This window comes from Pelmatolapia mariae, linkage group LG18 (assembly GCF_036321145.2).
Source record: "Pelmatolapia mariae isolate MD_Pm_ZW linkage group LG18, Pm_UMD_F_2, whole genome shotgun sequence".
Lineage (NCBI taxonomy): Eukaryota > Metazoa > Chordata > Actinopteri > Cichliformes > Cichlidae > Pelmatolapia > Pelmatolapia mariae.
Genome location: NC_086243.1, coordinates 7,018,452 through 7,042,243, shown reverse-complemented (window position 1 = coordinate 7,042,243; position 23,792 = coordinate 7,018,452). Strand labels below are relative to the sequence as shown.

The 23,792-nt window shown below is 42.1% G+C and overlaps 1 protein-coding gene across 1 annotated transcript in view; it reads left to right on the top strand.

Moving 5' to 3' along the window:
* The window catches only part of LOC134617588 (cadherin-2B), a 152,494-nt gene that overhangs the window by 96,917 nt on the left and 31,785 nt on the right, over positions 1-23,792 (top strand). The gene's annotated exons all lie outside the window — the stretch shown is intronic.

The window sequence follows — 23,792 nt, the reverse complement described above, 5'->3', positions numbered from 1 at the left end:
GTACTCCTTGGTCTCACATCCAAACCCATTTGGTAAATGCAATTTTTCAGTGAACAAAGACATGTTTTAACCCAAACAACGACCTGTTTCGAAGTTAATCAGTTAGTTTTTAGTGGCTGAATCTAACCGGTGAATGAAACCAAGGGTAAGCAGCAAGTTAAAACAATAGAAACAAACCGCAGCACTACTCCCACAACCTGTGCAACTGTTGGATCAGTCTACATTCCACACGCATTACTTGCACAGGGTGGTGTGCTATTTGATAAAAGCTTTGCCAAAATTGGGGTAATGATGTACTGGAGTAGCAGATTTGCTAACTGAGCTGAACCTCCATCAAGGATGGTGTTTTGGACCTGAGGCCTGGAGGGCTTCTTGGAGGAAAGCTGGGCCCTGTTTTGATCTTTCTGGGTGATGAGGAGTCTCACGGTGCCGGTAGCTCCTTTAACCCTGGAGAACCCATGGGGTGAGAGCCGACCTCATTGGTTTTTTAGGGAAACCATGGGGTCAAATTTGACCCCATGGGTTCTCCAGGGTTAAACCTTCACCATGCACCAAAATCTGTTGGCTGTTACCTCCTCATGTTCTTCTGATGACTCCCTGTGTGAGTTTGCTTTGCTGAATGTGCCGATGTTAACCTACACGTAACCTAGAGAATTTGTGTGGATGTCTCGGTGTGCAAACAGTCCACATATTCCTACGTTTTTCTGTATGTCTGTGTGTATCCCTGAGCCTCTGCTTGCCTTTTTTTTCTTCCCCCTCACGCACTCACGCTCTCTTGTGCTTGCGCGAACACCATCAAAGCCTGCCACCCCGCCGCTCTACTCAATTACACACCCAGGCTTTTAAAAAGACACCCTCAAATCCGGCTCCCGCGTCTCCCAAGGTCAACACTGCTTATTCCTTGTGGCATTTAGCAAAGGGAGAGGATTACACTGGCGCGTATGAACCAGGTATTGGCTGTACATTATAGCCTTAACAAGAAGGAAAAAAAACAGCCTGCTTTGTGGGCTCGTCTCTTCACAGAGCCCTTGAATTTCTCACTATCCAAAACATGATTTTAGGAACTAAGTGGGTTTGTTGTGTGTTCAGTTTTGAAAGCCATCGGGGGATTTCTTGTGCCCAGAGGAGGCAGTATAGCAAAGGGAAAGTAGGCTACGGTGCAGATTGGAGGTTTTTTGTCTAAATGATTAGTGGAGATTGTGGGATATTTTCAGATGCTTCACTGGCAAACATAATGCTCTAAACACTCTTTATCAAATGGCATGCATTGTGCTCCAAATGTATTTGGACAGGACCTTGTTTTTTTTAGATTTTAGTTCTTTGGTGCAGGGACGGCTTTAATTTTAGACCCATCCATATCAAATTGTTAAAGACAAAGCGCTTTTTGAACAGCTGTGTACGGCAACAACGCAAAAGCAGCGAGTAATCGTTTTCAGTAGCCTCCTGACACGAATTCAGACTTGTAGAGTTTTTATCCAGAAACATCATTCCACTTATAAGTGTTAATACTGGGAATACCCGCTTAGCAGCGGGTCTGCTTTTTATGACACGTCAGAAAGTAAACTGAAAAATGTTTGTTTTCAGCGACGTGTCGTTAACAAGCCAGACGGCTGTCTGTTACTGTCTCATTTCACATCAGCTCTTTTCCTGATTAAGCTGTTAATTATGCCGGTGCAAAGTGGAATACATGGATGAGTAATTGTGTGAAAGTAAACATGGGTACTGGGTATCAAACGCAAATAATTAACTCTCTGTCACCCCGCTTCAGGACTGCTATAGTAAATGACTTTCTACTCTTCTGGAAATCCGGCAAAGACGATAGGGCTTCCACAGCTTCATATAATTTGTAGCAGGACCGTAGTGGTGTTGTTTGAGGGCTGACTTGAAATTTCATACCCTTGTTTCCATGTAGTCATTTATTCAGACATGTTTTCCCATGTTTACTATAGCTGAATAATTTATGGCTGTGTGTACTCCAAGCTGAATTCTCCCTAGGATAAATTGAAAAAGAGGCTAGCTCAACGGCTGGAAGAGTACCTAAAAATAAGATGACCACTTTATTTATTAACACATAACCCTTTTTTTTTTAAAGTCCTACCGCTCGATAAGAGAGGGAAACATGGTTAGAATTTTAAGATGCCCTTTTTTTCTTAAAGGCTTTAAAAAAAATAATATTAAACTTTTAAAACTTTATCAAAATCATCCAACCTTTACCTTTTCAACCTCATTTTGTTTTAAAAAACCTTTCACACACGCTATCAAAATTAAATGCAAATATTGCCCTGTAGCATTTTCTACACCTGAGAAAATGACACATAAAAGACAGAACAAAGAAAAGGAAAGCAAAGATGTGCAAACACCTGCCTTTGACATCTCAAGAACACAAAAATAAACATGACCCAGTTCTGCCTGTTGCATTAGAAAACTGCAGTGTATTAGAAAACACAGGGATGAATGTTAGATGGAAAACGGGGATCATTTCATTTCATTATAATAATCACATATTGATGGACTTAATATTAGCAGCGACCCAGTTAAGATCAGAGTGTTATACACTAACACGGCCTTTGTGCTTTTGACAGATCAGATTTCTGCCATAATGTTAGCTGAGGACACTGTTTTACTGTATTCATGTAACTCAGTCATGTATGTGCGTAAAGTATTTATAGGTGTACATTACACTGTATAAGATGTAACGTTTATCTTCCAGGCACAAATGCAGCTTTGGGAGCACTGCACTTTGATCTCACCTCCTAAATTTTTATCATCTAACTTGTGTATTTGAAATGGAAGTGGAAGGTAGCCTCAGGTTCCCTGTGATTATTTATGGAATTATATATTGACAATATATACACAATTCAAGGTCCACTTGCAAACATCTGGATGTCTCACTTGTGCTGAGTTGAATTTAAGCTTGAGATCTCATTTTTGACCTTGGATAAAGTAGTTTGAGAAATCTCCCCCCCATCCTGAATTTACTAAAAGCTCTTCAGGAGGCTTCAACAATTCATCACAAAATCCTTGCCAGCAGATGGAATTTGCTACATTTTTTTACTCCAGTTATATATATCGATAAAGAAATCAAAAAGGAGAGAATATGAATAAAAAGCTGAGCCCTGTGATGAAAATCAAACAGTATAGTGGAAACATATTGTGAAAGCCAGTAAGAGACCTTTAGAGAAATCTTAACTAATGAATACTGTACTGTTTAAAAAAAGGTTTGATTGGTCACCTCTTAACATTTTTTAAACTCTAAAAACATCCTCAAACATAACATAGGAAGGTTCCTCTTGGGTCTGTGCATTTCTTGTTAATGAAATACATTCAGTAAAGTCCTCGGGCTTTTCACAAAGCCCAATCGCTTTTCTCACACTGCTTTAGTTTGTCCTCATCATACTAATTTGGAATTATGAGATCACGATAAGAAACTCTGTCGTAGTCCTTATTGGTCCTAGCTGTTGTAATTATGTTACGCCGTACTATAACATTTCATGCAAACGCAGTGCTAAAGCTATTGAATAGATAAACACTTTAAAATGTGCGTATAGCACTGTGGGCTAAAAGAAAGGGGCTTGTATTTCACAGCCAGGGCTTTAAAAGCAGATTGAGAACAATTAAAGCATGTCAAAGAGTGGGGCAAATAATCGAAATCGACATTATTAAATGATCGAAATCAAAAATGATTCAAAACCACATTTGAAATCAGGACCACTTAAAAAAAACTGAAAGTGAAATGTCACTCTGTGTATGCGTCTTCTCGGTGAAATGTCAGCATTTGATTTGATCTGGCCCAATCCTATCTGTACACCAATTCTACCACCTCGAATACGTCTGTCGGCTGTCAAAGGGCAAAACATTGATTCAGAACCTTGTGACGGTTGGAGCAGCAATCTGTAGACTCATAGAAATTCCCAAATGCGTCCGGAGACTCATAACTTGTGCTTGCTGAAATGTACTGGGCATGAGCAGCTACAACTCTGCACGGTGACAACTCCACAGACGGAGGCTCAGGTGCCGCTTTCCCATTTTTATGTGGTTTCCAAACAACCTTGGCTTGCCAACGGTGCCACATAAAAACGTTGAGGGAGCCATCACTCTCCCAGCAGTTTGATGGATGGAAAGATAGATGAGCTGACAGATGACTACATAGGTAGCGCCGATAAGATCAGTGTCATTTTATGCACCGGGGAGAAGAGACAGAGGGAGAAGGAGCGACAGAGGGAGTAGTTCGGAGAAGGCTTCATCATAAATATTACTAATTCATTTCCCTGGAGAGCTCGGATGTAATAGAGAGAGTGTGAATGGGAGGAGACAGAAAGAGAGAACGGGGAGGTGTGTGTGTGCGAGTGAATACAAAACTCGGTGTGCGTGTATGTTCAAGAGCGCCCTTTTTTTCCTGAAAGAGAAGAGAAAAAGAGAAAGATGGAGACGCTGAGGAAGGTGCGATAAAGTTGTCAAAGGAGTGAGACAACAGGAGGGAGCGAACGGGGAGTGGGTGAGAAATGGCTCAGAGAATGTAGAGGAAACCACAGAGAGGCTGAGGAGACAAGGAGACAAATGTACAAGTACGGGCGCGGGGGTGTAATTGAAATGGAGGGAATCGGTAGGCATTAAAAAGGGTATTATGTCCTTTAGTGAGAATGAGACGCGCAAAAACCAAAAAAGAGGCGTAAGGACAACAAAGAGGGATGAGTGGGCGAGCTAAAAGTGTATACACAGATTGACACAATGGCTTAACCTGTGCGTGTGTTCTTTATCTGTGGCTCGAGCTCCTCCTGCAGTTGTTAATGCTTTTCGGCCTCTGATACCTGCGCTCGTGTTTGTGCACGCGCCCACGCGTGCACATTCGCGCGCGCTTGCGAGATCAGTCAGAGGTTAGGAGACGGGGACACACAGAAGTGACAGACTTTGTCATCTCCTGTCAGACCCAGAGACGTGCACACATCCCTGCCTGCCAGCGCACGCAGACACACACAGGCACACACGCGCACGCATACGGACACACTCCTGACTCCCACTCGCTCTCAGTGTGTGCTCTTCACACACCCGGTACCCTTGTGTCCCTTATCACACACTCTCCCATCTGTTCCTGTTTTAAAACACCCTCAGCGCACAATCATTTTTAGTCATTGTGGCAGAAAGTGTCTGTGCTGAGAAATCCCACTCGTCAAACCATTCACTTTCACAGTCCCACCGTAAACTACTGTGGCTACTGTTAATGAACATTTGCCGTCCCCGCCAAGCAATAAATTCCTTGCCTGGGGTTAATGTTGGTCATCAAAGTTTCTTCAAATGCTGCTCGGTAATTATGAAGAATTATTTGTGCCGTATTAATGTTTAAAAAATAACATAAGGAGAACATGAGGGAGGGTGGTGCAGGTTAGAATTTGTGATTTGTATGTAACAGTGAAACCAGCTGGCATGAGCCAACATCATTTTCTCTTCTTATCCTCTTTAGCAGTCCAATCACATTCAGCGGAATCTAATGCATATCGAAAATAACGCGCGTCCCCTTCAATAGGGCATCGATAATGAATTTAGTTAAATGCCATGACTAATGTGCATTTTGTGGACTAGTAATGGGCTCATCAGAGTTAAGGGACACGCGCGCGGGCCAATCCGGTCCAACGCAGCCGCCCCCGTCCCCGTCGCACTGTCCAATGATCGCCACCCACGTGCTGACGTCTCCCATTGTTTGGACCGGGACGATAAAGACACGAAGCCGCCACTCTTTAGAATGCATGAAAGCGAGTCCTGGGGGCAAGTTCACCAAAGCGTGAAGGAGGGAGGAGGGAGACGACAGAACGGAGGGATGGAGATGGGGAGAGGAAAGAGGGGAGTAAAAGCAAATGGTTTTGTGGCGACAGTGATAATCAGGCTAACTAAAAATCCCTTCAGCTCACGCAGAGCAGAAGCAATGCTGGGAAATGAAATGAAGCAGGTTTTCACTGATGTGTTTAGGGGCTGCGATGCAGACACACAGATGTGCCTGCAGCTGTTAACGTATACATGTGCGTTTCTCTGCAGTTTATATGACGAGTTTAGGGCTGGATTACTGGATTTTGTTGAAAGCTGCGTGTACTGAAGCAGCCTTTAACTCACAGCTTTTAATTGTTGAGACTAAGTTTGAAATACTATTGTGTGCCCATGGACGGATATAAAGAGCAGTGATGAAACATTAGTCTGTTTGCACAACCAGCTCTCAGCATCTTTTTTTTTTGTTTTTTTCTTGTCCTCTGGAGGCTTCGCTGTCCTCGAGCTGCGAGGTGCCTGATTCAGCTGGATTTGGGTGGAAGATACGAGGGGAACCCTGTTTTTAGCTGATTATATGTGTTTTAAGACCTTCTTGGAGAATTCACACATGCGCACTTGCTCACTAACACGTACAATCCCACATGCAGTGCAGCGCTTAAGCAAAAAAAAGAAAGAAAAAACACTCCGTATATGCAGCCAGCTCAGAGGCGTGAGATAGCGCCGAGGCATGAAAAGCCTTTTCCTGAAATGGCTCCCTCATATCACAACGCACAATTAGGCCTGCCATTGCAGTGCCCTGGAGTCAACGGTGGCACAGTACAAAGCTCTGCTTGGATAGATTCCTCTAGGCTTTCACCCTGCGTGGGTATGAATTCTGCTGCAGCCCACTAACTGCATCGCCTGCACGTTACGTGTTCATGCGTGTGCGTGCCTTGCGCCCAGCAGTTTGCGTGAGCGTTAAAGTAGCAGGGTCAGCTGGCCTTGTTGGTAGTGGCTTTCTTTTTTTTCATTTTACCCCCTTTTTTTCCCTCTCTTGCACTCTCTTGTTCTTCCTCACATATACATGCACAGCAAATGAGGCTTTACGCTGACATTAGAACCACATCAAATTGGCAGCTCCTGTGAGGAATCCGCGGGCAGAGCTTCCCCCTGATGAGCTTTTCTGAAGCAATCCCGTGCAGCCAACAGAGCCTCTGAGCAGAGATTCATTGCGCAGTAATCATCCTATACAACACGAGGTTTCCAAAAGACCTACATGTAGGCAATCCGGCCCGAGAGGCTCTTACATTCTCCACACTTTTCCTGCCATCGCAAGAGGAGAAACTTGGAAATTTAAAACTTAATTATACTCCCCAAACAGGGCCTTTTCCTGTCCCTGCTTCCTTTTTCGTTAGTCTGTGTATCAGCTCTGGCTTCTGTGGAAATTAGGTGAATCCATCACACCTTTTCCAGCAACGCCCAGGCTCTTTGCTCGCAGGGAAAGCACAAAAAATGCAAGGCGACAGGACGCAAAGAGACTGCCTTGACAGTTTTTTTATTTTTTTATTTTCTGCATTACTTTTTCATCTGACCTGGCAGTGTGCCCCCTCACGCAGAATAATAGGAGCTAAAGCCATTCTCTTTTTGCCGAGCCATCAGTGAGCCATGGCGAGCCGGAGAAGAGGAAGTGATTTCCATGTTAATGGGAACCTTCTCAGCAGCGTCTAAACCTTTCCCTTCTTTCCTTTCCTTCCATCAGTGCTTCCTCGCTTGCCGTCTGTTTTGTGCTTACCTGGCTTTACCTGCTGTCGTTCCTGAGCGCTCAGTCGTTGTGGTGTTGTCTTGCAAAGGTACCTTTCACCTCCCAGTCCCTGTTTACTTCTTCCTTCCTTCCCTCTGCAGCACTCTTTTTCTCTCTGTCGAGCTTGATGAATGGAGTCGCTGGACTGTGAGCGCTACATCCTCAACAGGGTGTGGCAGGCCATTGCTAGCTATCTCACATTAATGCGAGTGTGTGTGTGTGTTTTTCTTTGTTTTTTTCTTTCATTTACTCTGCCTCCTGTGGTATACATGGGCAAATCCTGCCTCAAACTCTAGGCCATAAAAATGGATTCTTGGAAATGAATTGGACAGATAAGAGCACTCTTCAAGAGTCTCTTAAAATCCCTTTTCCCCCGCTACTGCAGAACTACATTGATGTCCACTTGGCTGAACATTTACAATCCCCACCCTAACCCTTTGAGGATTCCTGAGCAGCCAAGTGAACATGCTCCCTGAGGTTTTTTTTTTTTTTTTGCCATCCTCTCCTGCCCTCACCGCACTCTTGACCCTATTCTCCCTGGGATCCTCAAAAACACAGCTGGAAACGGGCCAGCAAGTCATCTCCCCCAAGATATGCTAAGTGGCTCCATCTACTATACGGTCTGTGTCAGAAAAACGGCGGTGGGTAAACTACTCTGCCTCAGGGGTGCAAAACGAATCGCCTCAGTCCTGCATTCTCATCCCTTATACATAAAGGCAGGCAAGGCCAAACTAAGCTTTCCCGAGACGGTTTACGGCATTCTTATAAATCATAAATATACCTCGCCATATTGGGTAAACAGATGATCAGTCTGTGAGCAGAAGGGATACAAAGTAAACTTTGTAGGATGCAGGAGACAGACGTGATGCCAAGATGGACCCTGCGGGGCCTTGCTGGAATCTGCAGCTTCCCGCTGTTTGAATGGGTTACAGACAGATAGGAGTTTCTTATTGTTTGATGTACATCAGTGGTTCCCAACCTTTTTCATCCAACATACCCCCACAGCCCTGTCAGACGGACAGTTAAACCCATTTCCAAATTAAACTCTTCTTCAACTGGATGTGCAAAACTTTAAGTTTGACATTTCCAAATGTATTCCCAGTTAACCGTACATTTGTCAGCAGTTATTTCAGACGTTCATCCACTGCTTTTACTCCATTTAACAGATAGTCATTGGTCAGTTTTATATGTATCTGTTTTGAGGTTATTATATTTGTGTTCCTAGGCATATTATAAGGAGCTTTATTTCTTGCATTATCAGGTTGCTTTGAGTTATTGGTTTAGTTTAGGTTACTCTATGCATTCTGAGTTATGTATCTGTTTCTGTTCACTACATGTTCTCGTCCTCAGTGTATTCTCAGTTATGCCTGTGGAAGGTTCCCCTTGTTGTTTAGTGTGTCTACCTGTCATGTTTCATGTCTGTCGTGTGTTTTTTTTGTTTAGAAGTTCATCTCATGTCTGCGTCTTATTATGGTTCCTGTTTTATTTTGAAAGAGTCTGGTGTTCTTTGCTCATTGTATTTAATTTTACTCTCCCCTGTCATTATGTTTCATTCTAGTCAGCTGTGTCCTCATGTGACTCCACTTCCCCTAATCACCTCATGTGTGTATTTAAGTCCTCAGTCTCCCTGTGTTCAGCCTCACGTCATCTGCATATATATGTTTTCCTTGTCAAGGTCATAGTTTAAAAAGTCATAGTCTTGTTTGCTGTTTTGTTTGTTTATTCATTCTTTCAGCCAAATAAAGGCTCGCTTTATTTTTGAAACGTAGTTTTGTCTCCACCGAGTCTGCTTCTGGGTCCACCTCATCTTCACACCGGCGCACCCCGCTGTGACAGTATCCATAATGTTTAGATTTGTTCGTTCTGTACTGTTGTCATTAATTTGAGAAAAATAACGAAAAAAATTTTTATTGAGAGTTTTATTCCAGAACCAACACGTTCTCATCCCAATACATAACATACCGATGACTGTGACAAATTGTTGGGATGTTACGCGTTGGGAGGCATGAGAGCGGGTTGGAATGAATTTATACATGTGTTTTCCCGGTGACATGGAAATCAACCTAACAAAGCGTTATGTACGTTAAATCTGTTCACTTTCACATCCTGAATCACTTTGGAAAACACTATGTGTTAGGATTAAGGTTATGGTTAACGTTAGGGTTAGGGCTGGAACGAACGGCTGGAGTCTCTGCTCTCAGCATGTTTTACCGCTGCGAGCAGCTTTCTGTTGGATTCCATTGAGAGCCCAGAACGTTTCATAAGGACGTGGAAGGGTACTTTTTGTGTTACTATGTGATGCCTAGGGCCGTGGCAAATCGTCGTTATGTTACACGTTGGGAATGATAATGCTCTGACTATCCACACTATCAGCCAATTATGTTTGCTACTGTTTACTGTCAGCAAGCGATTCTAACCGTTTAATCACTTTCAAAAGCATATGGTTCCATGTGCTCCTATTTTTTCATTGCTTTTAGTTGACTTGTTAATTATAACAGTTTAGATGATCTTTCCATTTACTTCTGGCCACTGCAGACACACCTCTGTGGTTGTACACACGGCTGGTTTGAAAAAGAAGAGTAAAACAGTAAATACAAGGGTAGAGACTGAAGGAAGACAGAAGGCTCGTCCTGCACTTATCCACATATACTTGCTTGGAGGAGGAAGCAGACTTTCATCAAAACTCTAAACTATTCTGACTTGAAAGGTGAAAGGAAACATCCACAGTCTGGGCTTCAGATGAAAACATCTGTCTGGTTTTTTGGTTTTTTTTATCTGTATGTGGTGTTTTTCTCTCTCCAGACATCGTTGAAGCTGTGCATCTGCGCAGTCATTGTTTTTGCACAACTGTACGAGAACTCCCGTGTGGTTTAGCCCGTGTGTTGTAACTGCTGCACTTGCAATTAAGGGTTCAATTCTCGTCGGGCTCATTTTGCAACAGTGCAGAGTAAACTGCTTTTCATAGAGTGTGCTAAACAAGAGAGAAAATATTTCTCAAAAGTAATCTCATAAACTCTTTAAAAACATATTTTCTATATTGTTGTGAATGACACTTTTTTTGTTCTCAGTATACACATTTATTTTAATTGAGGCAACATCTGCCAGCACCATTATTAATAAGTGTAAAACAATGATAATTACGATAAAAACACCAGGTGGAATTCACCGTCTGCTTCTCTTCTCTTTGTATTAGGAGGTACTTGCTGATGGTGTCTAGACAGACATATGTACACGTGTACAGTGGGGGCAGAGATATTTGTTAATGATGTTAAGATTCTAAAGATTGCAAGTTGTGTTAAATATTTCTCATTTTTTAATTTTGCAGGATACAAAAGCAAGCACATATTTCTTCCACAAAAATGCAAACCTTGCAGCTTCATGGCAAGTGGCCAAATGTAACTGGGCAACACTATGAGAATGCCATAGCCAACTTTTTAATTGGAAAAGAGTCTGTAATTGTTTGTACAGGTCCTTATATAAGACAGATGAGCAGATGTTGTTGTACAGTAACGTCTGTGTTAGGTTCTCAGTCATCCAGATCATGGTTGCCTTAAGAGCTTTAGAGAGAAGGCGACAGGACTTATTTAAGTTTCTGAAGGCTTCTTCAGTTCTGCAAACAAAAGCTAGGGGGTCCCAGGTCTTTAATCCCTTTGGGGGTGGCCATTGGTCCACTATTTATCATGTGCTTCATCACATGATTAAAGTATTAAAATAGCACATACTGCCAAATTTACAGTTTAAACCTTTTAGAAGATGTGCTATTCCCAATTGAAATGAGAGAACCTTTTTGGGGGGACCCTCCTCTTAGTCACAGAGAAAACTCTGGTGGTTATAGCTCTAGAACTGATGCAAGCAAAGGCCACAGCTGCAAGTGAACAGTTACATATCGGACTCAGAAGCCTGCGTCTCTGTGTTAGCCCTGTGATGCCAAGGTGCACCTTGGCATCCTGTCCAAGGTGCACCCCTCCTCTCACCCAGGGTCAGCTGGGATAAAACTGTCACCAACCTGTGACCCAGAATTAGATAAGCAGTTTACAAAATGTAACCATGGACGGATGGTTGTCTGTCTTTGTGCTTATGCCAGGAACCAGGTTGTGCATTGCCTCTCAGTCCAATAATCATCATAAGTGCCTCTCACAAGAGGTGTAAGGAAGTCCCGTTTCTTCGTCGTTACGTGCATAACAAATAAGAGTCCTGATTGCATTTCCCAGCCCTGCTGACATTACTTAATGCATTCAATCACAGTAAATTAATTTGCAGAAACAATCATCTACAGTGTTTAATTTAGGTGCTGACAGCTGTTTGTGGGTCTTCTTCTCCGCAGACTCACAAATGGATGCTTCTTGTCTCAAGAGGAAGTATTTCTCATCTCAGCAAATCTATGTCCAGCCTGCAGCGTGCCTCCAGGCTGGGACAACACTGTGTATTAATTAAAGCTGACCTCTGCATTTGCCTGCTCTTCACTGGTATATCATGGCTGAAAAAACCCCCAACAACTTTGACTAATTTCATAGCTCTAATGCGCGCTTGTATTTGCAGAAGAGTAATAATGATTGCACCGATAACATAAACAATTAGGTAATAGGCAATAATTTCCAATAATTGTTAGTCCCTAATTAAGTTTTACATCTTCAGAGCCTAAAATAAGAGACGGAGGAAATGAAATGAAAGAAGAAACTAATTAAAATGGAGGTGGCTAATACCAGCGTGCTTTTTATCCTTTTATTTTCTCTATCCCTCTATTTCTTTTGCTCTGTATTAATATTTCATCTAAAGTTCAGTGCTTTCTGCTTCAATAGACAGTAAAATCACTGCTGGAAACATAGCTCTCAGTCACATCTCTCTCCCTCTCTATCTTTGTCTCTCTCTCTTTTTCACCTTCTCACTCACAGCCCTCCTTCGTTTCCTTTCACTCTCTGTTTTTTTTCCTTCGCTTTAGCTCTTGCCGTACATTTTCCGGTATCTCCCGTCTCTCACAGTATCTTGTAGGTGGCGGCAAATGTCAGCAGTGAGTCTAACTGGTCTAACTGCACACTCTACTTTCCCATCTCTCAGGCACATCGTGCATTCATCCAGCCAACCAACTAGAGAGCCTGCTTGCGCTTTGTCGTTTTATCATTTTGTCAGTGGTGCTCAAGAGTCAATGTAAAGCTTTTTAGCCACCTGATATCCCGGCTGGGCCGCAGCTGGCGCTTGCTTTCTCTTTGTAACCTTCAAAGTGGAATTCATTTAAAATAAATATAGAACAGGTGACTTTGAGCAGTACTTAAAGAAAGTTGCTGCAGAACACTTGGTGAATTGTTCGTATGGCTTCTTCCTGCATTGACATAAAAAAGGCATCATTGTGGGGTTGATGCAAGGTGCTGGGAGTCAACATTGTTTAGCAGTGAATGCACTTAGGCACCTGGGTGCGCCCACGCTGGCATGGAAGCACAGGCATTCACATACTAATGGATTAATGGACACACACACACACACTCAGGCACACCCTGCCTTTTCCTCCTGCTGCATATGGCATTCAAACAGAGCTCAGTAATGGCTAATGGCCTACCTCTCTGCGCAAGGCAAGTTAAGCAGCAACATGCCGCGCTTATACCGCTTGCCCTGCAGCCTGTAACCAAAGAGATCCGTTTCATTATTAACCCCATTAGCACTGAGATAGAAGGTGCCACTTTCACTTTCTCTGCTGCCACTTGAAGTTTAATTTAACCCCCTAGTGGATTGGAAAGAATAAAATTTTTTGCCTAGGCAGCAGATGCGGCTCTGTTTTCGTCTCTTCATCCCTGCGTGAGCTATCACTCCGTCCCTTTGTGTCGTGATTGCGCTTAAATTACCCTCTGCGTGCCTTGATCCTGCCTTCCGTCTCTCTTTGGCCTTTTTGCCTTAAGCCCTCTTGGATATAAGTGCCTGCATGATGGACTCCCCCCACCTCCTTAAATGGATGCAGATTTTATTCAGGCTATTTCCAAAACCAGTCCATGCAGTTTAGCCAGCTAGACATTTTTTTAATGACTCCCCTAACTCGACTCTTTGCACCACCACCACCTCCACCACAAGAAACAACCCTCTGCTTTAGATAAGATGCGGTGGAGTCACATCCTCTTATTTTTTATTCCCACTCAACCCCCTGCCTCCTCTGCTCTCCTCTCTGTGCTTTTCCAGCACAGGCCCCCGATCCACGGTTGTCTTCAAAAAGTGCTTCCCTGCTGGGTTTTCACCCTCTTCATTCCCCTCTCTTCCCACCTCCTCTGTCCCTCTCATGTTGCATCTTCCATTTCAACTGTGCCTGTCCTCTTTACAGTCACCAGCTCTTCCCCTTCCCCTGTCCCCTCCTCTCCCCATCCAGCGGTACGTCAATTTAAGCACTTTTCCTGCACCTTTAAACCTATATTAAACTACAACCACTCTAATTAACTCTCACCGCCTGTCATTTTGCTTCATTTCCACATAATCCCCCATGCCAGCGTGATCCCAATTCATCCAATCAGCTGCAAAAAAAAGTGGCAGTCCCCAGACGACTGTAACATCTCTCACTGAACTCCCGTTTGACAGCAGTCGTGGGGAAACAGAGCAGCCGCGTAGGTGAGAAAGAGACATGAAGAGAGTGTGGTCTTATCTGTGAAGGAGTGCCCAAAATACAGCACAGGAGGGCTTTCGATCCTTCTCTCCCAGGCACAATTATGGCCAGCTCAGTGGGAAGCATCTATATTAGTGAGACATGATGCATTGAACTGGCGTGACCACGCTGTTTGCTTGCAGCCTGCTCTAATGACTTTACCTGCGCGAACAAAGGCAGAGGACGGGGCACAGCCCCTCTCCATTTCGATCCGACGTGTGATTTTTATCAGGAAACCTGTGCTGCTTTTTGAGGTTCTTTATGTGAGGAATGAGCTGGGAATCTCTCCCTGCCACTCACCATTTCTTTCTTCTCCCTCTCCCCTGCTGAATCGCCTCTTTCTTTCTTTTCTCCCAGTCCATCACAGGTGGAAATGATGTATGACTAGTGTTGCCAGATGCTCTCCTGTGTGAGCAGAAAGCTGATAATGACTTGGTCTAGCCTACTTTACTGGCATCACACCCCTTTTGTCACTCTCCTCTGGAGCGCTCCCTGTGTGTGACAAGTGTGTATGAGAAAGAGCAAGGCTGGGGGACTGCTGGTGTGTATGTGTGCGAAAGGGACTGCCGTACACAGCTTTGCTGTAAAAAAAACCCCGATCAATAGAAAAGACCGTCTCTGACTTGTAAATAACTTCCCTAATTTGCTGTCTCATTAGCAACAGGCCTGTTTATGTTCAAGTTGTCTTCGTCTCAGCCTTCTGGTGCTGTGTCAGTCCCAGATGGTAGGCATGGTAGTCACACCACATAAACTGGCATTTAGCATTGATTCATTGGCTCACGCTGTCCCTTTTAGTGGGCAGACCCCTGCAGGGCCACGTGGGAGTAGCCTTACTCTGTTAGCAGCAGAATTTTTTTTTTTTTAAATCGCTGTTTTCTAGTTTAATATGCACACGTTAGGGCTCGGGAATGTTTTGACATTGCAGGTTATTCAACAAGTAGACACCTAATAGAACAACTGTACAGTATGTGCGAGCTTTATTACTCTGCTGTAACATCCTCCGTTCCTCAAGGAAGGCTTTCAGCCAAACTGAGGAACCTGGCTGCAGGAAATTGCTCCCATTCAGCCACAACTGCATTAGTGAGGTCAGGCACTGATGGTTTTTGATAAGGCCTGACCCACAGTCAGTGCTCTAATTCATCCTATGCTGGAAGGTGCTGAGGTCAGGACTCTTTCCTATCAACCTGGGAAAATTCTTCCTTTATGGACCTGCCTTTGTGCAGAAGGGCATCTCTGTGTTGAAACACAGAAACATGAAGCTTTCTCAAACTGTTGCAAAAATAGTATGTTATGATGTGATATGAAAACTTGCTTTGTTAAGGAAGCCTACCTAGCTCAAACTTTGATTAACAGTCTAATGCTTCAACCACAATATTTAAAAACAGGTAAAAACAGTGGTTGGACACTGCCAAAATTACTGCAACTACAGGTTTGTTATGTGCAGTTTTTTTTTTTAACTATCTCTGAATCCAACTTTCTTGCAACATTTTGGGAAGGCTCCATGTTTCTTGTTTCAACACATCAGTGCCCTCGTGCACGAAGGCAGGTCTATAAAGAAAGAATCTTCACAGGTTGATGGGAAAGAGTCCTGACCTCAGCTACTTCTTGCAGTCTTGTTACCTCTGAATGGCTCCTTTGAAGATGGGGACCAGGTTTGCAACCACTCACGGTCAGCCACCATCTTCAAAGAGACTTTGGTGCATCAAGACGACAAAACAGCAACAAGACAGAGTCAGTCTGCCATCAGTTTGTGACTGAATGGGGTCAAATTGGCAATTACATGCAACCTATATGTGATGGCTTTCCAAAAAGGGCAAATCTGTACTTGCCAATCTATACACAGAAATACACGTAAAGTACTCACAGTGTGAGTCCAGCCAGAAACTCACAGATTTAAAAGAGAAATTCATAACATTCCTCCACAAATAGTGACGTGGTTGCTGCAGGGTGGCGATTTAACTCCAAAACGACATAGGCACTTAAATTTGAAATGAGTTGGGTTTTTAAAATCCAAGATAAATCTATTTTGTAAAAACGTTAACCTGATCACGTTCTTTCTTCTTCATCATCAGAGAGGACAGCTGCAATTTGAATTTGTTGAATTATTGGCCCGCCGTTTCGTTTTTGTGTTATTAAGCAACAGGAAGCGTGACGTTTAAATCATCGCGCACCGCTTGAAGGGACATTTTGCCTGTCACGTCAATGCATTTTAAGCTATCTACTTGTCATGTAACACTTTTGGTCCACATCTCGAAAATAACCTTAATTTGCCAACACAGAGAGCAGAAATTGCATTAGCGATGGTGGCCTGGGCTGGAATTTTTTAATGCCAAGTTCAGCAGTTTGACTCTTTGTCCTTGCCAACACAGGTAGTGATTTTACTTTTTTATATTTTAACTCCTAAAAAGGAACAGTGAGAGCAGTAAGAGTGAACCAAAGCAGTAAAATTACAGTAAAATTACAAGGCTGGACCACTAAACAATAGGCTAAAATCTCTGCATGCAGAGATTCAGGAGGTTCCTGCATATATATATATATATATATATATATACACAGATAGATAGATAGATAGATAGATAGATAGATAGATAGCCACTTCAAATTTAGGGGAAACGAATCCTAGTTTTATCCTAGTTTTATCTAAATGCTAATTATCAGAACATTGAACAACACGCTGTTTCATGCTTCATATGTCACTGTTGACTTTTTCAGTAACAAACCACAACAATGATCTTTCCCTAAACCTAAACAGGCTGTTTGTGCATCTGTGACCAATGTAATCGACAGAAAAACAATAAATGAAAGAGAAACATGTTTCAGCATTTTGAGACTTTTTGAGGCGGAAATACTAATTAACAGTGTCTCTCAGTTATGTTGATGAAACAAAATAAGGGCAGAACTGCATTTTTCCCTCTCAGAACATATTTGCTCTTTCCATTTAGAGTGTAAATGTCATTTTGATGAGACGGAGTTGCGGGAAAAGTTTCCTTTTACATGATTTGAATCGTTTGCACTTCATTGCTTTCGACAATAAAGATCCATTTGATTTTCAAAATAAAAGAACGTAGGGAATTTGGGAGAGAAAAATGACTGCGTGCATGCACGTACACATGACATAATTACATTCTGGTATGTAAAGAGTGATGCGCATTAAGACACTGTGGGAGGTCATGTAGGGCGGCACGGTGGTTAGCACGGTGGTTAGCACTGTTGCCGCACAGCAAGAAGGTCCTGAGTTCAATTCCTACATCAGGCCGGGGTCTTTCTGTGTGGTGGAGTTTGCATGTTCTCCCCGTGTTTGCGTGGGTTCTCTCCGGGTACTTCGGCTTCCTCCCACCGTCCAAAGACATGCAGCTTGTGGGGATAGGTTAATTGGATAATCCAAATTATCACTAGGTGTGGATGTGCGAATGAATGTGAGTGCAAATGGTTGTCTGTCCTTGTGTCTTGGCCCTGCGACAGACTGGCGACCTGTCCAGGGTGTACCCCGCCTCTCGCCCCATGACAGCTGGGATAGGCTCCAGCGCCCCCCGCGACCCTGAAAAGGATAAGCGAATGGATGGATGGATGGATGGGAGGTCATGTAACTGGGAGTTCTTTGTAGAACTTTAAAATGATCTTAAATCACTCGACTATTTATTTTTTCTATAACAAAGCTGTTAGTCTATATATTATAGTAAGTACATTGGAAAGAGCTATCACATCAGGTGTATCACAGATATCAGCTGTGTGGAGCACTCCTTGAAAGAATCTTGAGTAAACTCTGGAAGAAGGAGAGAGACAGGCAGAGGAAGCAATTGTTCACCGGGAGGTAAATGAAGGAAAGTATAAAAGTGAGTAAAGAGCAGCTTGGAGAGCAGTATGGCAATGGGGCCAGTTCATGGCCCTTTAGAGCCATATGGCCAGCGGTGAGCTTAATGCGTCTGTCACACTTACTGCTTGTTATGTGTGCAGAGAAAAGTCTGTGGTGCTAGCTAACAGCTAACCGCTATTTAACCATGAAAAAAACAACAACTTCCTTTTGAATTTCTGTGAAGCTGTTTCATTTGTGCCGTTATATAATCTCCACTGAGAATCTCCCAGACCATTACAGCAGCGGGCACAGAAGAACTGCGCAAATAAGCTAATATTAAATGAGTGTCGTCGAAGTGCAGGATTCCAATCAGACAGCGAAAAGGAATTAACACGGTCTAACCAGGTAGGTGTGGAGATCATAGCTAAGAAAAAAAAATTACTTTGAAAGGCAGCTCAGTGAAAAATGGGAAAGTGTTTGATTCACTGTGGTTTCATCTTGATCAAGAAAGAGTTTGCTCTAATCTCATCAAATCCATCTTGGCTGCTGTGTTTTTAGAGAATTTCTTTCCTCTCTGTGTTACTGTGGCTTTACAATGTTGAGTCTTAATTTGACAACTCTTTGTCAAATGACAGGGTCATTAATTTAATTTTTTTTTTTACCCCTGCTGAATCTGTAGCTTTAAATATTTTAATATGTGATCTAAGGTTACATTTCCCCTGACTGATTGAGTTGAGTCTGAAACAGCCCTGAATAACTTATCTCGCAGATAGATGACACAGAGAGGGTGACTCCTTGTTCTGTCACTGCTAATTTGCAGCGCTGTTCATTTTATGCAGAAAAGAGTTTCCATCTGTCCCTTCAGACAACAAAGTAGTGAAGTGGGAGCAACGTCAAGACAAAAAGGAAATTAGTCAAAGGCATTTTGTATATGAACCAACTGTTATAAATCCACACAACTTCAGTTATTTTAGTATATGATCCACATTTAAGTGATGAAAATATATTGCATGCATTACTGCTGGACAAGCATTTGGATACTTTTTACTTTTTACCTATATTGTTGTCACACCAGTAATAATGTTCTGAGTGTGGACCTAAATAAATACAAAGGACCACAAATACAAAGAAAAACAGCAACAATTACAGCCTCAGTTTTGAGCTTTTGCTGTCCCTTACTGCGTTCCTGAGGGTGACAGCTGGAACAGGTGATGTGAAGGATGCATCCCACCCAGCATGTCGCCTGTTCCAGATGTTACCCTCAGGAAGGTGGTACAGAACAATAAACACTAAAACAAACAGACTGAAGAACAGCAGATATCCCAGGGCTGTTGCAATAATTCATAATAAACAATAGATGACATTGGTATGTCACCTTTTCACTAACCTGTACAATCTTCAGCTTGTGCATTTAGTAATGATTCAAGCGCGTACACACACACACACACACACACACACACACACACACACACACGGATAGAAAGCTGTACATATCTATTTTTTATATTTTCATACTGTTTGTACTGCGTTTACAGGTAATTATTTTTATTTTTATTTTTTCCTGAATAGTTTGCTTTCTTTGCACTGAATGGGACAGCAAATAATTTTGTTGTGTGTTTGTCACAATGACAGTGAAAGAATAACTTCCTGCGAACTTCAATCACTAAGGAAATAATGCAGTGTTCTTTTTTCTGGGTGAAATGAATAATAAAGAGGGTGGGGCACCAAAAACCTCAGTGTAACTGTAACTTGGTTGGTTGAGAGGAGGGTGGATTGATCGAAATATCGATAGTACTAATACCAATGCTGGTACTGGTGTGGGACTGATACAACCGCAATAGGATCAATACTTTGTTTCTGTCTTCTGTTTTGTTTTTTGATGAAAAAAATACACCACAGACATACACTATGAAAAATGTCAGTGTTGACAGATAGTATCGACCGTCACATCTAGTTTTTAATATCTCATAGCAGTTAAAAGTGCTTTAGAGGCAGGTACAGTTATAGTCCAGGTCTTCAAGAACAACAAGAACACACACAGTTTCAAAACACAAGAAAAACTGGTCCCTTTTTTATTGTGTTAACTAATTATTGTCAAAAGTAAAATCACAGTGATTTAGCAGTCATTAAAATGCATTCAGAATTTGCAAACTTATATTGATTTTCATGTTTCTTATAAATGATGACACTGATTTCCAATTATAAGCTGCCTATGTAAGTTGAAAGTATTGGTATCGGTATACTGGACCTTTATTTACTTGGTATCGGATCAGCACCAAAATTTGCAGTACTGCGCATAGTTGCCTGTGGTTTGCATAGAAAAAACTGACTTGTCTGCAAACACTCACTAAATAACCACTCAAAAAAAAAACCCAAATGCAACACAAACTGGAGATGGGGAATAATCACCTTCAAAGTAAAAGTTGTGCCTTACCACTAACATGTTTTAAAGGACACAGCTTTTACTTTGTAGATGAGTGGTGTTTGGTTTTCCATCCCACTCTTGACAGTTTCACTACCACTTGGCAAATAGTTGCCACGTGCTTGCAGACAAGTTTGTGTGTTCCATAAAAAAACAGGCACAACTGAGGCAATCTGCTAGCAGCCATAGGAGGCTCTCAGTGCAGCACCGTATACCTCACAATGGCTACTTTCACCTTGTGACAGCAAGCAACCTCTTGCAACCCCTGACTAACAAGCAAGGGGATACTCATTTTTCCTTGACAACCAGTTGTTGCCAGGTGGTTTCCAACTTATCCCTAGGTCTGTGTGACTGGGGGCCTAACTAAGTTAAAAAGAAAAGAAAACATAACCTAGACAAATGCACCAGTTGCACCACAACAAAGGCAACAAAAGTTAGTAGTCAGAGCAAAGGAGCTTACATACATGATGCAGCCATAGCTACATGATAGCTCTCTTAAAAATGTGCTTTCTCTTGCAAATGTTCAAATTCAAAAGGGTCAGTAAATGAAAATGTGCTTGAATGAAGTGAAAAAATTATACTTAAAAAAAGTGTGACGTGTGCTAACTCCCAAAAAGCTGTGAAATAGTTGAATGAAACCATCAGCACTCGCAATTAACTATTTATTGCTTTTAATGTTTCATAGCGGCACAGCGAGACAGAAATGCTTCAGCCTGTGGCTTTGCTCGGCCCTTCCAAAACATTTGAGGGTGTAAACCTTATAAAAGCACTATCAAGACCCAGCCTGTGGTGTACCCCGAGGTGATATTCATAAACCCATGAAAAATAAAATACAAGTAAAGAAAACGAGAACTATTTGTGATGTATTGGTTTTTTTACCTACTGTAATGCCCACAGAAGGATGAATTAGCTATCCTTCTCATGCATCAATTACTCAGATTTGGATACACATACATGTAAACAGCAGACAAATAGGAATAAAAATATCCAGTGCTTCTGTAACAATGTGCAGCTCAAAACATTTTAAGAATTTAAGAATTGCATCAGTTTTTTCTAATGCTGCTCAAAAATTTGAATCCTTGAATCAGGCATGTGGCATGTGGACAGCGAAAGAATGTGTTTTCCTCTTAATGCCTCCCAGGAGGTCTTAAGATTTGTGTTACCTGAAAAAGGTGACAAGCTATATGTTTCATGGTTCAGCTGTATTGCATGTATGTTAGATAAGCCCTTGGCCCTCCTTGCAGCATAGGCCACTGACAAATTCTTGTGGGCTCCAGGTCCGCGAGTATCTTGTGATGTTTCTTGTTGTCTTTCTGAGGGTATGCCTGTGCCATCCCTACCTCTTCTTCCATGGGCAGTACATCCCAATGCTGGAAGAATAGAAGCATATCTGAGGGCGACTAAGAACTAACAAAGTATCAACACTGGATAGAAATCTCTGAATTTTTCAAGACTTGTGCGAAGTCTTGAAAAAATGTTCTCTCGGCTTGATACCATTAGTTCAAATTGGTTTGTACTGTGAGAACAGTTGATGTGAGAATAGCCCTATGATATCTTTACAAAAGAAAAGTAAAGCAAACATTTAGAGCCAGCACACACAGCACATGATGCATCTGTCTGCTGTTTCAGTAGCAGTTGTCATATCATCTCCTGCCAAAACTAGTTTCTTCAAAAATGACAATGTTAATCTGTTATTCTGCAAATTAGCAACATCATGGTGTTAACTGAAATGTTCTGAAAACTCAGTGTACATTCAGATTTAAAATTGCTGTTTCTGTAACAGTGTCTTGAAATTGCCTTGGGAAAATCTGAATAACTGAACAAGTAATATATATTAAAAAATTAAATATTTTAAGAGTGTCTTAGGATTGATAATAAATGCGGCTGCTCGTCTCCTTACTGGTAGTGGGCGGCGTGTCTCTATTATCCCTGTCCTTGTTGATCTGCATTGGCTTCCCGTTAAGTATTGCACTCAATTCAAAATCCTGCTGCTCACCTTCCGAATTATTAACAATATAGCGCCAAGCTACCTCATTGAGCTACTTAGATTATACACCCCTACTAGAGCACTAAGATCATCTTCCCAGTCACTCTTGGTACTGCCGAGATCCCGGCTGAAGACTAGAGGTGACCGCGTGTTTGCCTTGGCTGCACCCGATCTATGGAATAACCTCCCCATCGCTATACACAAGTCTGATTCCATTAAATCCTTCAAATCGCAGTTAAAAACCCACTTATTTAGCCTCGCCTTTTCTACCAGTTAACGCTTCCTTGTTAGTTAGCTTAATGCTTATTCTTATCTTCGGTTTATTCTTAATTATTTTTATTCATTTTTAAAATTTTTGACTGTTTTATCCCTTACACTTATTGCTCTTTTATGCTTTTATATGCATTTCTTTTGCTTTTTGTGTTTTAATGCCATCTAACCTGCTAGCATGTTTTGGTACCTTGCCATAGCCCTCATCCTTCCCTCTTACTTCATCTTACCCTCTTACATGTTAAGCACTTTGGTACACCATTGGTTTTAAATGTGCTATATAAATAAAGTTTGTTGTTGTTGCTGTTGTTATAAAACCAACTTAAACCTTTTTATATTTGCATCAACTTTGTTGTTGAGGTTTCACAAGCCTGTTTTATCTAACTTTAACTTGGAGGACTTGTTGGAGGGAGAGTACTGCAATTACTAATACGGAAGCCCACATTACAGATTTGACATTAACAGATTTGGAAAGACAACAAACACGGTGAGCGATAATGTTGGTTTCCATGGATAAAAGACTTTGATGTCTGTAATCCCGATCCACAAAGTCACATAACCTCACAAGTTTGTCTCACTGTGATGTTGTCAAATTTGCCGAATTCTTCAGATTGCGTGTTGTGGGACCAGACACTTGTCAGGGGTGGGCTATCTTTTATTCCGTCAGCGTGTGTTTGTGTGATGTTGTTCTCGCTCACATTTACAGGTCTATCTGATTCCTTTAGCTTTAGCTGAGCTGATAACAGCTCTGTTTGAATGAGCTTGTCTGTTCTGTGTGTGCGTGCCAAATGGTGATATCTTACCTTTTCCCTTCACTCACTTTCTATCTCCCCTACCTCACTTATTCTTGTCAGTGGCCACTGTGTGCGTGCTAGGACAAACTGAAAGGTGCTATTTGAATTTAAGTGCATGTGCGTCTGCTTTTTCTATAGAAATATCAGTTTTTTTGGGTCTTCCATGCTTTTATCACATAGGTGTGCCCGATGGATGAGAAGAGGAACATATTATGTAAACTGCAAAGCCAGCAAAAGGACTGATAACGTACTGCTTTAATGGGCTGACAGCTAAACATAAACCAAAACACATGAACGAGCCTGTTATCTTGATTAATATGTCTCAGCAGAAGGAATGAATGGACAACTCAGAGAGCCAGAGCAGCTTCTCTTAACT